General features: G+C 43.0%; 1 long non-coding RNA gene across 2 annotated transcripts in view; it reads right to left on the reverse strand.

Moving 5' to 3' along the window:
- Positions 1 to 12,600, reverse strand: part of LOC139393055 (uncharacterized) — a 30,451-nt gene extending 17,851 nt beyond the window's left edge. For both annotated transcript variants that reach the window (XR_011629748.1, XR_011629749.1), the window contains exons 1-2: positions 12,021 to 12,600; positions 10,919 to 11,017 (exon numbers count right to left, since the gene is read on the reverse strand). This is a non-coding gene — a long non-coding RNA (uncharacterized lncRNA). The remainder of the gene's footprint in view (positions 1 to 10,918; positions 11,018 to 12,020) is intronic.
- Positions 12,601 to 12,939: the final 339 nt, after the last annotated feature.

A 12,939-nucleotide genomic window follows, 5' to 3' on the forward strand; every position in this document is an offset into this window, starting at 1 on the left:
AGCATCAATGGTTCCACATACACCACAGAGGGTGTGGTGGTGGTAGATAAACGTATTAAGATGCTTATCTACACAACACATACATGTCCAGGCACAGAGCCCCTCCCTCTGCTCATATGTCTCTTATACAATCAGAACACTGTAAAATGTATGTTCATTTAACTTTTGTAAATACTGCTTCAGGATTACCATGGGGCCCCCTTCCCATTCCCGTATTGCAAATGTCACTAAATATGTCAGTTTTCTCACACACACACAAAAAGAAATACACACACAAAATAAGGGCAGAAGAGCCTTGCCTGAACACACCACAGAGTTCCTTGGCATGTTAGTTTTCTTCCAGGCAGTCCCTATTGACCTGTAAACCTTTGTGACTGGAACAAATGCAAATGGCGCTGACTTGCTCACACAGAAACACTAAAGGCCTATTCAAACGAGGGCCTGCCAACAATGCAGCAGCGCTGGTGCCCGGCCCGCAGTGCAGCTCCAGACTGGGGACTCAAAGGCCCAGGGTGTATCCCAAATAGCACCCTATTTCCTATAGTGCACTACTTTTGTCCAGGGCCCATAGTGCTCTGGTCAAAAGTAGTGCACTAAATAGGGAATAGAGTGCTGTTTGGGATGCAAACCTAGCCTCCCAGGAGCTGGTTCACAGTCACATGGTTCACTCCTCCAGCTCAAGCTCCAGCCGTCTGGCACAGAGCAGAGGGGCCATCCACTTTCATTAATTCTCCTCCATGACTTCATATATACACACATCTGACCAGCTAACTCTGTCTAAGGAACTCTCTCTTAGTTAGCAAACAGAGTTTACATTTGATATAACTCTTCTAAATGTAATTGATTTACTTCCACTGTTTTCAACTTAAAATAAATGTTCAACATAATTGTAATAAACTTGCAAACTGCTAGTTGCAAAAAACTAGCAATAAACGGAAAACTGAAAATGTATTTACTACAAAAACTAGACGAAAATGTATATAAATTACAATACAACGTTAATACAATGATGTTCATTTCCAACACATTTGTGATGATGTGTACATTTCCAGGAGTAGGGATTTAATGATGGACAGGGATCTGTAGTGCTGAGTCAGCCACATCTGTAGAACACCTGCAACAAACAGCCACATGACCCTGAAAGAACCGTCCAGGGGGGAAAGAGGAAGGAGGAGAGAAAGAAAAGGAGGGGGGGCAAGAGAGGGGAGAAAGGAGAAAAAAAGATGATGAGGCGATAAGGACTGAGTCTCAGACAGAAAGAAGAGAGGGACAAGAAATAGGGGAGAGAGTGATGCAGAGCAAGAGAGCGAGATGTAGAGACTCAGTGAGCATAGCCTTGTTACTGAGAGAGGCCGCCATAGGCAGACCTGGCTCTCGAGAGAAGAAAGGCTATGCGCCCATTGCCCACAAAAAGAGGTGGAAACTGAGCTGCACTTCCTTACCTCCTGCCAAAGGTATGACCATATTAGAGAGACATACGGTGCATTCGGAAAGTATTCAGACCGCTTGACTTTTTCCACATATTGTTACTTTACAGCCTTATTCTAAAATGTATGAAATAGTTTCTTCCCCCCCGTCAATACCCCACAATGGTCTCCCGAGTGGTGCAGCGGTCTAAGGCACTGCATCTCAGTGATAGAGGTGTCACTACAGACCCTGGTTCTATTCCAGGCTGTATCACAACCGGCCTTGATTGAGAGTCCCGTAGGGCGGCGCACAATTGGCCCAGCGTCGTCCGGGTTAGGCCGGGGTAGGCCGTCATTGTAAATAAGAATTTGTTCTCAACTGACTTACCTAGTTACAAAAATATGAAATTAAAATAAAATAATTACAAAGCAAAAACAGGTTTGTATCATTTTTTGCAAATGAAGAAAAAAGAAACTGAAACATCACATTTATATTAAGTATTCAGACCCTTTACTCGGTACTTTGTTGAAGCATCTTTGGCTGCGATTACAGCTTCGAGTTTTCTTGGGTATGACGCTACAAGCTTGGGTTTCTCCCATTCCTCTCTGCAGATCCTCTCAAGCTCTGTCAGGTTGGATGGGGAGTGTTGCTGCACAGCTATTTTCAGGTCTCTTCAGAGATGTTCAGGTTGAAATCCGGGCTCTGGCTGGTCCTGTTGGGAGGTGAACCTTCGCCTCAGTCTGAGGTCCTGAGCTCTCTGGAGCAGGTTTTCATCAAGGATCTCTCTGTACTTTGCTCCGTTCATAGTAGTCTCCCAGTCCCTGCTGCTGAAAAACATCTCCACAGCATGATGCTGTCACCACCATGCTTCACCGTAGGGATGGTGCCAGGTTTCCTCCAGACGTGACGCTTGGCATTCAGGCCAAAGAGTTTAATCTTGGTTTCATCAGACCAGATAATCTTGTTTCTCCGTCTGGCCACTCTACCATAAAGGCCTGATTGGTAGAATGCTGCAGAGATGATTGTCTTTCTGGAAGGTTCTCCCATCTCCACAGAGGAACTCTAGAGCTCTGTCAGAATGACCATCGGGTTCTTGGTCACCTCCCTGACCAATGCCCTTCTCCCCCCTATTGCTCAGTTTGGCCGGGCGGCCAGCTCTAGGAAGTCTTGGTGGTTCCAAACTTCTTCCATTTAAGAATGATGGAGACCACTGTGTTCTTGGGGATCTTCAATGCTGCAGAAATGGTTTGGTACCCTTCCCCAGATTTGTACCTCGACACAATCCTGTCTCGGAGCTCTACGGACAATTCCTTCGACCTCGTGGCTTGATTTTTGCTCTGACATGCACTGTCAACTGTGGGACCTTTTATAGACAGGTGTGTGCCTTTCCAAATCATGTCCAATCAATTGAATTGACCACAGATGGACTCCAATCTAGTTGTTGAAACATCTCAAGGATGATCAATGGAAACAGGATGCACCTGAGCTCAATTTTGAATCTGTGCAAAGGGTGCAAAGGGTCTGAATACTTATTCTGTAAATAAGGTATTTATGTATTTTATTTTATTTTTCTAAAAACCTGTTTTCGCTATGTCCTTATGGGGTAATGTGTGTAGATTGCTGAGGGGGGGGGGTATTTAATCCATTTTAGAATAAGGCTGTCACTGTATTTCTCACAGATCACACAGACCCCAAAATAATTTGAAAACAAATCAAACAGGGCAACCAGGGGAACACAAACAACATTGTAAATACATCCCATATTTATCTGTTTACTTATCTTCCCCTACTTTTCATGCTACAACTATTAACACATTGTTAAAAACACTGTACGGAGCTGATAACATAACATTTCAAACTTCTTTATCCTTTTGAAACCTTACATTTTACTTTACATTTTTTTGTAAATGTTGTTTTTTTGTTTCTTCTCACTTTTGTTTATTGTTTATTCTACTTGCTTTGGCAATGTAAACATATCTTTCCCATGCCAATAAAGTCCCTTTGAATTGAATTGAGAGAGACCGAAGGGGAGGAGCATGATAAGGACCGATTCTCGGACAGAAAGAAGAGGGAGAATAGAGGGGAGAAGGAGAAAGAGAGAGAGAGAGAGAGAGAGAGAGAGAGAGAGAGAGAGAAATGATGGGGACTCAAGGGGACTCAAAAGCCTCAAAAATGGTTATATTAATCAGTCTTATTCCCTCAGTATACCTGGCCACCTTTGCCTGAAAAATGTCCTTCTCTTAAAATATGCCATAACTGACTTCCATCTGTCCTTCAAGAGGAGCATGCTCACTTTCATTTATAAAGGTTATAATATACTAACTTGTCCTTGATGTCATTCAACTGGGTCCAACTGAAACCCCATTTTGTTCCCTCTAATATAATTCCAGTGTGCAGGTCATAACTGAAATCCCTAAAGCTTTGGTTCCCAAGTACAAAATGCCAATGATACATTCAGAGAAAGTCAAAAACCACTCTTGGCACAACTGTGGGAAGCATTGGCGTCAACATGGGCCAGCTTTCCCGTGGAATGCTTTCGACACCTTGCAGAGTCCATGCCCCGGCGAAATGAGGCTGTTCTGAGGGCAAAAAGGGGTGCAACTCAAAATTAGGCAGTTGTTCCTAATGTTTTGTACACTCTGTAGTAGTAAACGGGGGGGGTGAAAAGCTGAAGCTGAAGTTGATGTTGAAGCTATAAAGTTGCTTCAGCACCGGGGAATGGACAGTCTGGCCACTTTCAATGCATACATGGTGGTATACTGGTATACCTGCAATGCACTGGAGTGGGTATGTCTTCCTTGTGGTCTGGTTTGTCTCGATAAAAGGCCTCTGGTTGTGCTGAGAAATACCATGTACAGGGAAAATATCAAAACATCTAAACCATACTGCAATTGACTATACAAACTTCTAGCACTGTATCACTCATCTTAACTGTTTCCAAAAGCTCAGCCACCTCTGACTTGGAGAGAAGAACAAAAAATGTCAGAGTATTTCATGTACTCCTCCGTGTACTATAGTGTTATCACATGCCAGATTTTCACCCATGTCAAATTCCTTATTTACAGGTCTTTGTATATGCACAAAGACACTCTCTAAACATTGACCACGCAGTCTAGATATCACAAACATGTATAAAGTCATGCAGAGAGTGTGTTGTTTTTTCCAGTGTGTAACTACGGGTCAAAGTTCTCTCAGGAATTTAGAACCAAACCGGAAGAACCTGCGGAGCTCCCCACAGAGATTTGTTTAATTTGCTTACAGGATTCATGAACTCTTCTTTTAACTCAGGAACTCAACTCTGCTCTCACTCACTACGTCCTATCCTCTAAAAAAAAAAATATTGGCACGAATAGGGCGAGAATAACTTAGCACACTCAGCCAAAATAGACAATAAAGCAATATAGGGGAGAGGAAAAAAACATGGCAGATTGCAGAGGGTTGATTCAGTGCAAGGCAGGAAGGCTTTGGGTTTTTCGTTTTTTTCTTCTTTTTCTTACCTCCTCTCTCTCCCAAATGACTCACAGTGGAAAGAAAAGCCCTTTTCCCTGTCCTCACATGACCTTGAACATGAGCTTCCTGTTATAGGCTGGGAGGAGGAAACACCCAGAGCAGAAAGAGAGGCAGAGAGAGGCAGAGAGCAGGGTCATATTCTCTAGGCACCAAAGAGAAGAAAACGGACTCAAAATGAAACGCTTGTTTTTGTTTTCTGTTGCAAAAACTTTCGCTACGGTGTACACTATAAACACGACCCAAAGCTGAACAGAGCGGAGAGAGAGCAGAGAGCTCAGTCACACTGGTTGACAGAGGTAGCCTTCTGTGTCTCGCCCCCTCCCTGGAAGAAAACTAACATGCCAGGGATCTCTTTCACTCCCTACCCTCTCTCTCTCGCTACTGCCTGAACTCTTCACCGAACGCCTGAGAAATTAGGTCAAAGCCGGAATCCGTTTGCGAAATTACAACAACATAGAAGTCACTGCATTGCACATGCGATAAACGAGAATTGCACGCTGCTCTATGTTTGCTACATACCTCAGACTGAGACTGCCATCGTTGAAGTTGTTTGTTGTGACGTCAAAATGAGGGGGTGAACCCACAGGTGTTCTGGTTCTGGCCCAACCCATCGGTTTCTGGAACCAATCAGAACAGTTAGAATGTGTTTGCATTCCACAAAACGCTCCAGACTCATTGCGGAGAAAAAACTAACGTGAGTGGCATGTTTTACGCCACTCCGAGGTGAGTGGCGTATTTTACCGTGTCTGAGAGTAAAATGGCACCGGAAGAAATGGCAGCAGTTTTACGGACGCCCAACCAATTGTGCTATTATGTGTTTTTTCCGCGTTATTTGTAACTTATTTTGCACCTAATGTTTCTGCAACCGTATCTTACGGCAAAAAATAGCTTCTGGATATCAGGACAGCGATCCCACACCTCGGATTAGACAAAGATTTTTTCTTCAACAAGCAGGACACACGGGACATTCTCCAAACACCCGACAAGGTCAACATCCCAGTTATTTGCAAGAGGAAGAGACGCAGGTACAGAGGACACAGAGCGGGGTGCCTCGTAAGGATTTGCAGAAGGCGAGTGGGAAAGATGCCGTTACCGTCAATTTTACTCGCCGACTTGCAATCATTTGGACAATAAATGACATGTGGTACAATCACGAATATCCTACCAACGGGGCATAAAATTGTAATATCTTATGTTTCATGGAATTGTGGCTGAATGATGAAATGAATATTCAGCTAGCGGGAAATACGCTGCACCGGCAAGATAGAACAGCACACGAAGGGGGGCGGTCTGTGCATATTTGTAAACAAGAGCTGGTGCACGAAATCTAAGGAAGTATCTAGATTTTACTCGCCTGAAGTAGAGTATTTTGTGATAAAATGCAGACCACACTATTTGCCTAGAGAGTTTTCAGCTATACTTTTCGTGGCTGTTTATTTAACACCACAGACGGATGCTGGCACTAAGACCGCACTCATTCAGCTGTATAAGGAAATAAGCAAACAGGAAACCGCTCATCCAGAGGCAACGCTCCTAGTGGCCGGAGACTTTAATGCAGGGATACTTAAATCAGTTCTACCTAATTTCTATCAACATGTTAAATGTGCAACCAGAGGGAAAGAAATTCTAGATCACCTGTACTCCACCCACAGAGACGCGTACAAAGCTCTCCCTCGTCCTCCATTTGGTAAATCCGCCCAAAATTCTATCTTCCTGATTCCTGCTTATAAGCAAAAATTAAAGCAGGAAGCACCAGTGACTTGGTCTATAAAAAAGTGGCCAGGTGAAGCAGATGCTAAACTACAGGAATGTTTTGCTAACACAGTCTGGAAAATGTTCCGGGATTCTTCCGATGGCATTGAGGAGTACACCACATCAGTCACTGGCTTTATCAATAAGTGCATCGATGACGTCGTCCCCACAGTGACTGTACGTACATACCCCAACCAGAAGCCATGGATTACAGACAACATTCACACAGAGCTAAAGGGTATTGCTGCCGCTTTCTAGGTGCGGGACTCTAACCCGGAAGCTTATAAGAAATCCTGCTATGCCCTCCAATGAGCCATCAAACAGGCAAAGAGTCAATACAGGGCTAAGATTGAATCGTACTACACTGGCTCCAACGCTCGTCTTATGTGTCAGGGCTTGCAAACTATTACAGACTACAAAGGGAAGCACAGCCGCGAGCTGCCTAGTGACATGAGCCTACCATATGAGCTAAATCACTTCTGTGCTCGCTTCGAGGTAAGCAACACTGAGGCATGCATGAGAGAATCAGCTGTTCCGGATGACTGTGTGATCACGCTCTCCGTAGCCAACGTGAGTAAGACCTTTAAACAGGTCAACATTTACAAGGCTGCGGGGCCAGACGGATTGCCAGGATGTGAGCTCCAAGCATGTGCTGACCAATTGGCAGGTGTCTTCATTGATATTTTCAACATTGGAGTGGGTCTAGGGTTTCTGGGATAATGGTGTTGATATGAGCTATTGCCAGCCTTTCAAAGCACGTCTGTAGCCATGAAGTGCTTTGAAAGGCTGGTAATAGCTCATTTCAACACCATTATCCCAGAAACCCTAGACCCACTTCAATTTGCATAGTTCCCAATCAGATCCACAGATGATGGAATCTCTATTGCACTCCACACTGCCCTTTCCCACCTGGACAAAAGGAACACCTACATAAGAATGCTATTCATTGACTACAGCTCAGCATTCAACACCATAGTACCCTCAAAGCTCATCACTAAGCTAAGGATCCTGGGACTAAACACCTCCCTCTGCAACTGGATCCTGGACTTCCTGACGGGCCACCCCCATGTGGTGAGGGTAGGTAGCAACACATCTGCCACACTGATCCTCAACACTGGAGCCCGTCAGGGGTGCGTGCTCAGTCCCCCCCTTTACTCCCTGTTCAACCACGACTGCATGGCCAGGCACGACTCCAACATCATCATTAAGTTCGCAGACGACACAACAGTGTAGGCCGGATCACCGACAACGACGAGACAGCCTATAGGGAGCAGGTCAGAGACCTGGCAGGGGGGTGCCAGAATAACAACCTCTCCCTCAACGTAACAAAGACTAAGGAGATGATTGTGGACTACAGGAAAAGGAGGATCGAGCACGCCCCCATTCTCATCGACGGGGCTGTAGTGGAGCAGGTTGAGAGATTCAAGTTCCTTGGTGTCCACATCACCAACAAATTAGAATGGTCCAAACACACCAAGACAGTCGTGGAGAGGGCACGGCAAAGCCTATTCCCCATCAGGAAACTAAAAAGATTTGGCATGGGTCCTCAGATCCTCAAAAGTTCCTACAGCTGCAACATCGAGAGCATCTTGACTGGTTGCATTACTGCCTGGAACAGCAATTGCTCGGCCTCCGACCGACCACAAGGCACTACAGATGGTAGTGCGTACGGCCCAGTACATCACTGGGGCTAAGCTGCCTGCCATCCAGGACCTCGACCTCTAAAATTGTCAAAGACCCCAGCCACCCCAGTCATAGACAGTTCTCTCTACTACCGCATGGCAAGCAGTACCGGAGTGCCAAGTCTAGGACAAAAAGGCTTCTCAACAGTTTTTACCCCCAAGCCACAAGACTTCTGAACAAGAAATCAAATGGCTACCCAGACTATTTGCATTGTCCCCCCCCAACCCCTGTTTTACGCTGCTGCTACTCTCTATCATATATGCATAATCACTTTAACTATACATTCATGTACATACTACCTCAATTGGCAACCAGCGCCCCCGCACATTGGCTAACCGGGCTATCTGCATTGTGTCCCGCCACCCACCAACCCCTCTTTTACGCTACTGCTACTCTCTGTTTATCATATATGCATAGTCACTTTAATCATATCTACATGTACATGCTACCTCATTTAGCCTGACTAACCGGTGCCTGTATGTAGCCTCGCTACTGTATATAGCCTCTTTTTTACTGTTGTTTTTATTTCTTTACTTACCTATTGTTCACTTAATACTTTTTTTGCAATGTTGGTTAGAGCCTGTAAGTAAGCATTTCACTGTAAGGTTGTTGTATTCGGCGCACGTGACAAATACATGTAGATTTGATTATCCGTACTTTAGCTTCACACTGCTACAGAGGGCTTTGTAACATTTAAAACTCCTGTCACAAAGTCGAAACTAACTACTGTTTCAACTTGTGCAGAAACCTGGCTGACCAAAAGCTGCAGCATCATCTCTCTTTGAAAAAACATGTTCTTCTTTCAAATTAAGAAATAATTATGATGCAGAACAGAATATCTCAGAACAGCACAGCCCTGTCCTTGACCTGAAATGCCCTTACAGGGACACAACCCAATGCATCATCATCATCATCATCATCATCATCATATCTAGTAAACTATTCATAGAGAAGAATATCAGGGATCTGTGCCTTAGTTTAGGTTTCAATCAATTTCTGGGGGTGAAAACAACGGCATAGAGAATGGTCAGGACTGGAGAAGTGCGAGAGAGATAGCCTTGTGTCACTGGTCTCCTGTTCATTCCAATCAATACATTTTTTTGTTATTCTGTTCTAGAGTAAACTGAGGGTAAATCATGCCACTGACAAAGTCATGCCAATCACAAGTCCACAGGCTCTCTCTCTCTTTCTTTACTGCTTAGGATCTGAGAAACCAGCCCTTGTCCATTGTCTCCAGCCACCTGCGTTTGCCTCGTTGCCTCGTTTCCCCAGAGCACAATGGCTTTCCTGTTTATAGCCACAAGTGTGTTTTATAAACGTGCAATATACTGGTTATTAATATATCACATTAAAGATGCCTATCACCCTGAGCCATCAGGGGCCACAGGGTCATGATGATCCGTTACATACTTGGCCCCTGTCTGCTCCTCTTTCCAGAGAGCAGCAAGGAGAGGAGAGAATGTGGCCGACGACAAATGCCAAGTTTCTGTCATCCGTTGCTGCGGCTCCCAGAATTTTGGGAAACATCGCTTCAGTGCGATTGACAAGCTGGGTTCGGCATCACCAGAGTACCAGAGCACTAGGCCAGGCAACAAAATAAACTTCCAGTTGCAGACGCAGCACTAAAATAGCCAGATGTGCAGAAAGAAAACCTATGACTGTCTTATTAGGCCCGTCTGGCCCAGGCCATGACACTTATAACTTTGATTGTGTAAAATAAAAAAAAGCTTGCCAACCGAATGACAGGAGGAGCAAATTGAATGTTATCTTTGACAGAAGCAGGAGAGCAGTGAGAGACAACTATTAAACAAATGGAAATAAAGTCTCAGGGTTGACCGATTGATTTCCCAAGAGTTGTCAGAGAGTAAAACTTTCCCTTAATACTGTCAATTAGAAAATGTTTGATTTAAAGCTGTTAATGTAAATGAAGATGGGGCATTAGTTCTAAATATTGATAATTATTTAAAGAATATATATACAGTATATATAAATATATAGATAAATACATAATCTCTCTCTCAGTTGAATTGTGCAGGTGACAGCTTTGGCTGTGAGAGTAAACCTGTCGTGTAGGGCCTACTCTGAGTACCGACCCCAGTGCTGTGACTGACAAGGTTCAAGGCTCAAGGCTCAAATTAAGAAGTAATCAACATTTTCTGCCACGTTTACAGGAGATATTTCAGATCAATGTCTCTAAACATAGGCCTTTTTAGATAGATGAAGGATGGTCAGGGCGTATAGTCAGAGTATGTGATCTTTTTCACATTAACAGGTTTTCCCACTGCCTATTTGATTTAGAAATGATAAGCTTATACATTCTCTATAGAACTAATAACAACTACTTGACAATCATTATAAATAAGAAATACAAGTTTCACTCAATGTTTTTCATTTGTAGTGCAGATCTAAAATGTAATGCATTATGCACTGAATCAATCATATTACAAAATGTTTCACCCAGCAACTACAGCACATTTAAATAATATTTTGGAAGGTGTCTCATTACGATTTAAACTGTTATTGTGTCACTGAATAGTTACATAATAAAAAACATAAAAAAACCTACCTGTTATAACAACATCTATAACATGCATTCTTCAATTATTTTACTTTCTGTTGATATGAAATGTTCACTTCTTCAATGTCCGAGGTGGAGCAGCCAGCACTGAAACACAGAGATCACAGCACATTTCAGCACTTTTAACAGGAACACCCTTGTATCTTTGCATCTGAAAATGACAATTGATCAACAGCAAAAAGGGCAAATAGTAAAAATATTCTGAGGATGATTTACAGCTAAATCATTTTAGGCTATAGTAGGCCATTTTCTTCCACATACACACAGGATGCATTTCTGAGATTATTATCAACATCATACCAAAACTCCAACTCATTTCAACTCTTCAAAGATGGCAATTTTCTCTCAACTTTCAATAGTTCCCTTTTTCAAAAAAATAATAAAAGGCTTAGACCTATAGAGGCTTGATGCCCAAATGTCACTTTTCAATGACAGTATAATAGGCTATAATCCATTAAAAATATATATTTGAGGGAAAACCACATGGAAACAGATCGCAAAACCACACAATCAAATCATACCCCTGAGTCGGGTAATTTACGAGTAAACAGCTCAAATTGGCGAAATAACATTTGTTTTATTAAATGCACATTGTTCAAATGCCACAAATACACATTTTAAAATGTGTCGTCTTTATGGTGGATTAGTAGAGATGGTAAGGCTATAAGCATTGTATTTCAGCTCTCTGTTAAGAACAACCAATAGAAAAGGTATCATATAAAACCATGCACTAAAACTGACGTCTTTCTATATTTAACTGCAATTGTGAAATTCCGGCTATAGCCTATCATCCCCCTTTAATCAAAATAGAAATACACTATACATTGATCTTGGTTTGTTTTGTTTTATGTCATTGTTAAGGATCAACATAAACATTTTGGGGGCGATTTAGTTTGCGTTTGAAATAACTACCCGCGAAAACTTAATTCATACTTGCCTACGACTGTAGAACATCTCAGTCTTTGAATCGTGTCACCCACCCCACTGAAAATACATGCAATCCACCGGCAAGATAACACATGATTTGGAACGGCTATTCCCTTCAATAAATGCGGTTTATTTAGTATTTTTATGGAGCACATTAACTTACGTTTAGTTTATTGTCTTCAAAACATCTGTATTTTCCTCATTTCTCCTCGTAGTTTGTCACTGAATCACAGAATAATGAATATTGCTTATGGAAAAAACGAAGACTAACGTCGATCACACATGGACGCCGATTTCAAAATGAAGTTCAAGTTCAAGTCCTGAGCGACAGTCACGCTGTTTCGTCTGTCTACCCCAGTAACTATCGTGTCCTCGCTGCACAGCGGCAACAATGATGCGAGTGTGAGAAAAGACGACTAAGCTACGTAGTGATCCGTGCTCTGAGTCGATACATTGTAACAGTGTAGCAAAGTAGGCCTATATAAACTTCGGCCAAAGAAGAAGCATCCATAGCAAACTGAGCTGTGTTGCGTTCGCCGGCTCTTTAAGAAATAATCATAAAGAATAGGCTACCAGCATGTCCTCGCTTGCCACATCCGCGGCGGGGCCGGACTATTAGTAGCCCGGACAGACTCACTGTGTTCCCTCTGCCATAGCTCAAATAGATTTGAGAAGTTCAGCTAAAGTGAAATGTGATTCTCAGCTGCCTGCCTGTCGCTGCACTATCTCAGCTATGAAACACACTGGACCTAGCATAGGCCGACTACAATGACATATTTACAAAAGATAAGAGATGTCGATAGTATGGACCATTTGCCTACTGCGAACAAAAGGGCAATGCACACGCATCCGATTGAATATTGCTATGAAAAACTCGAGGCACCACGTTTAGGCTAATCCTGTTCATTTGTTTATTACACTAGTTTGTATTACACGTGTACCACACTGTAGTTGTTCCATAAGAAAACATGGAAAACATTGCCTTTCAATAACGCAATCGGAATTCGTCCGGTCTATCCAAGTGTTAAATGGAGTCCTGAACAGCCAATGTATACCTACGAGAATAGACTTGAGACTCATGT

This window comes from Oncorhynchus clarkii, chromosome 33 (genome assembly GCF_045791955.1).
Source record: "Oncorhynchus clarkii lewisi isolate Uvic-CL-2024 chromosome 33, UVic_Ocla_1.0, whole genome shotgun sequence".
In the NCBI taxonomy this organism is placed as follows: Eukaryota; Metazoa; Chordata; class Actinopteri; order Salmoniformes; family Salmonidae; genus Oncorhynchus; species Oncorhynchus clarkii.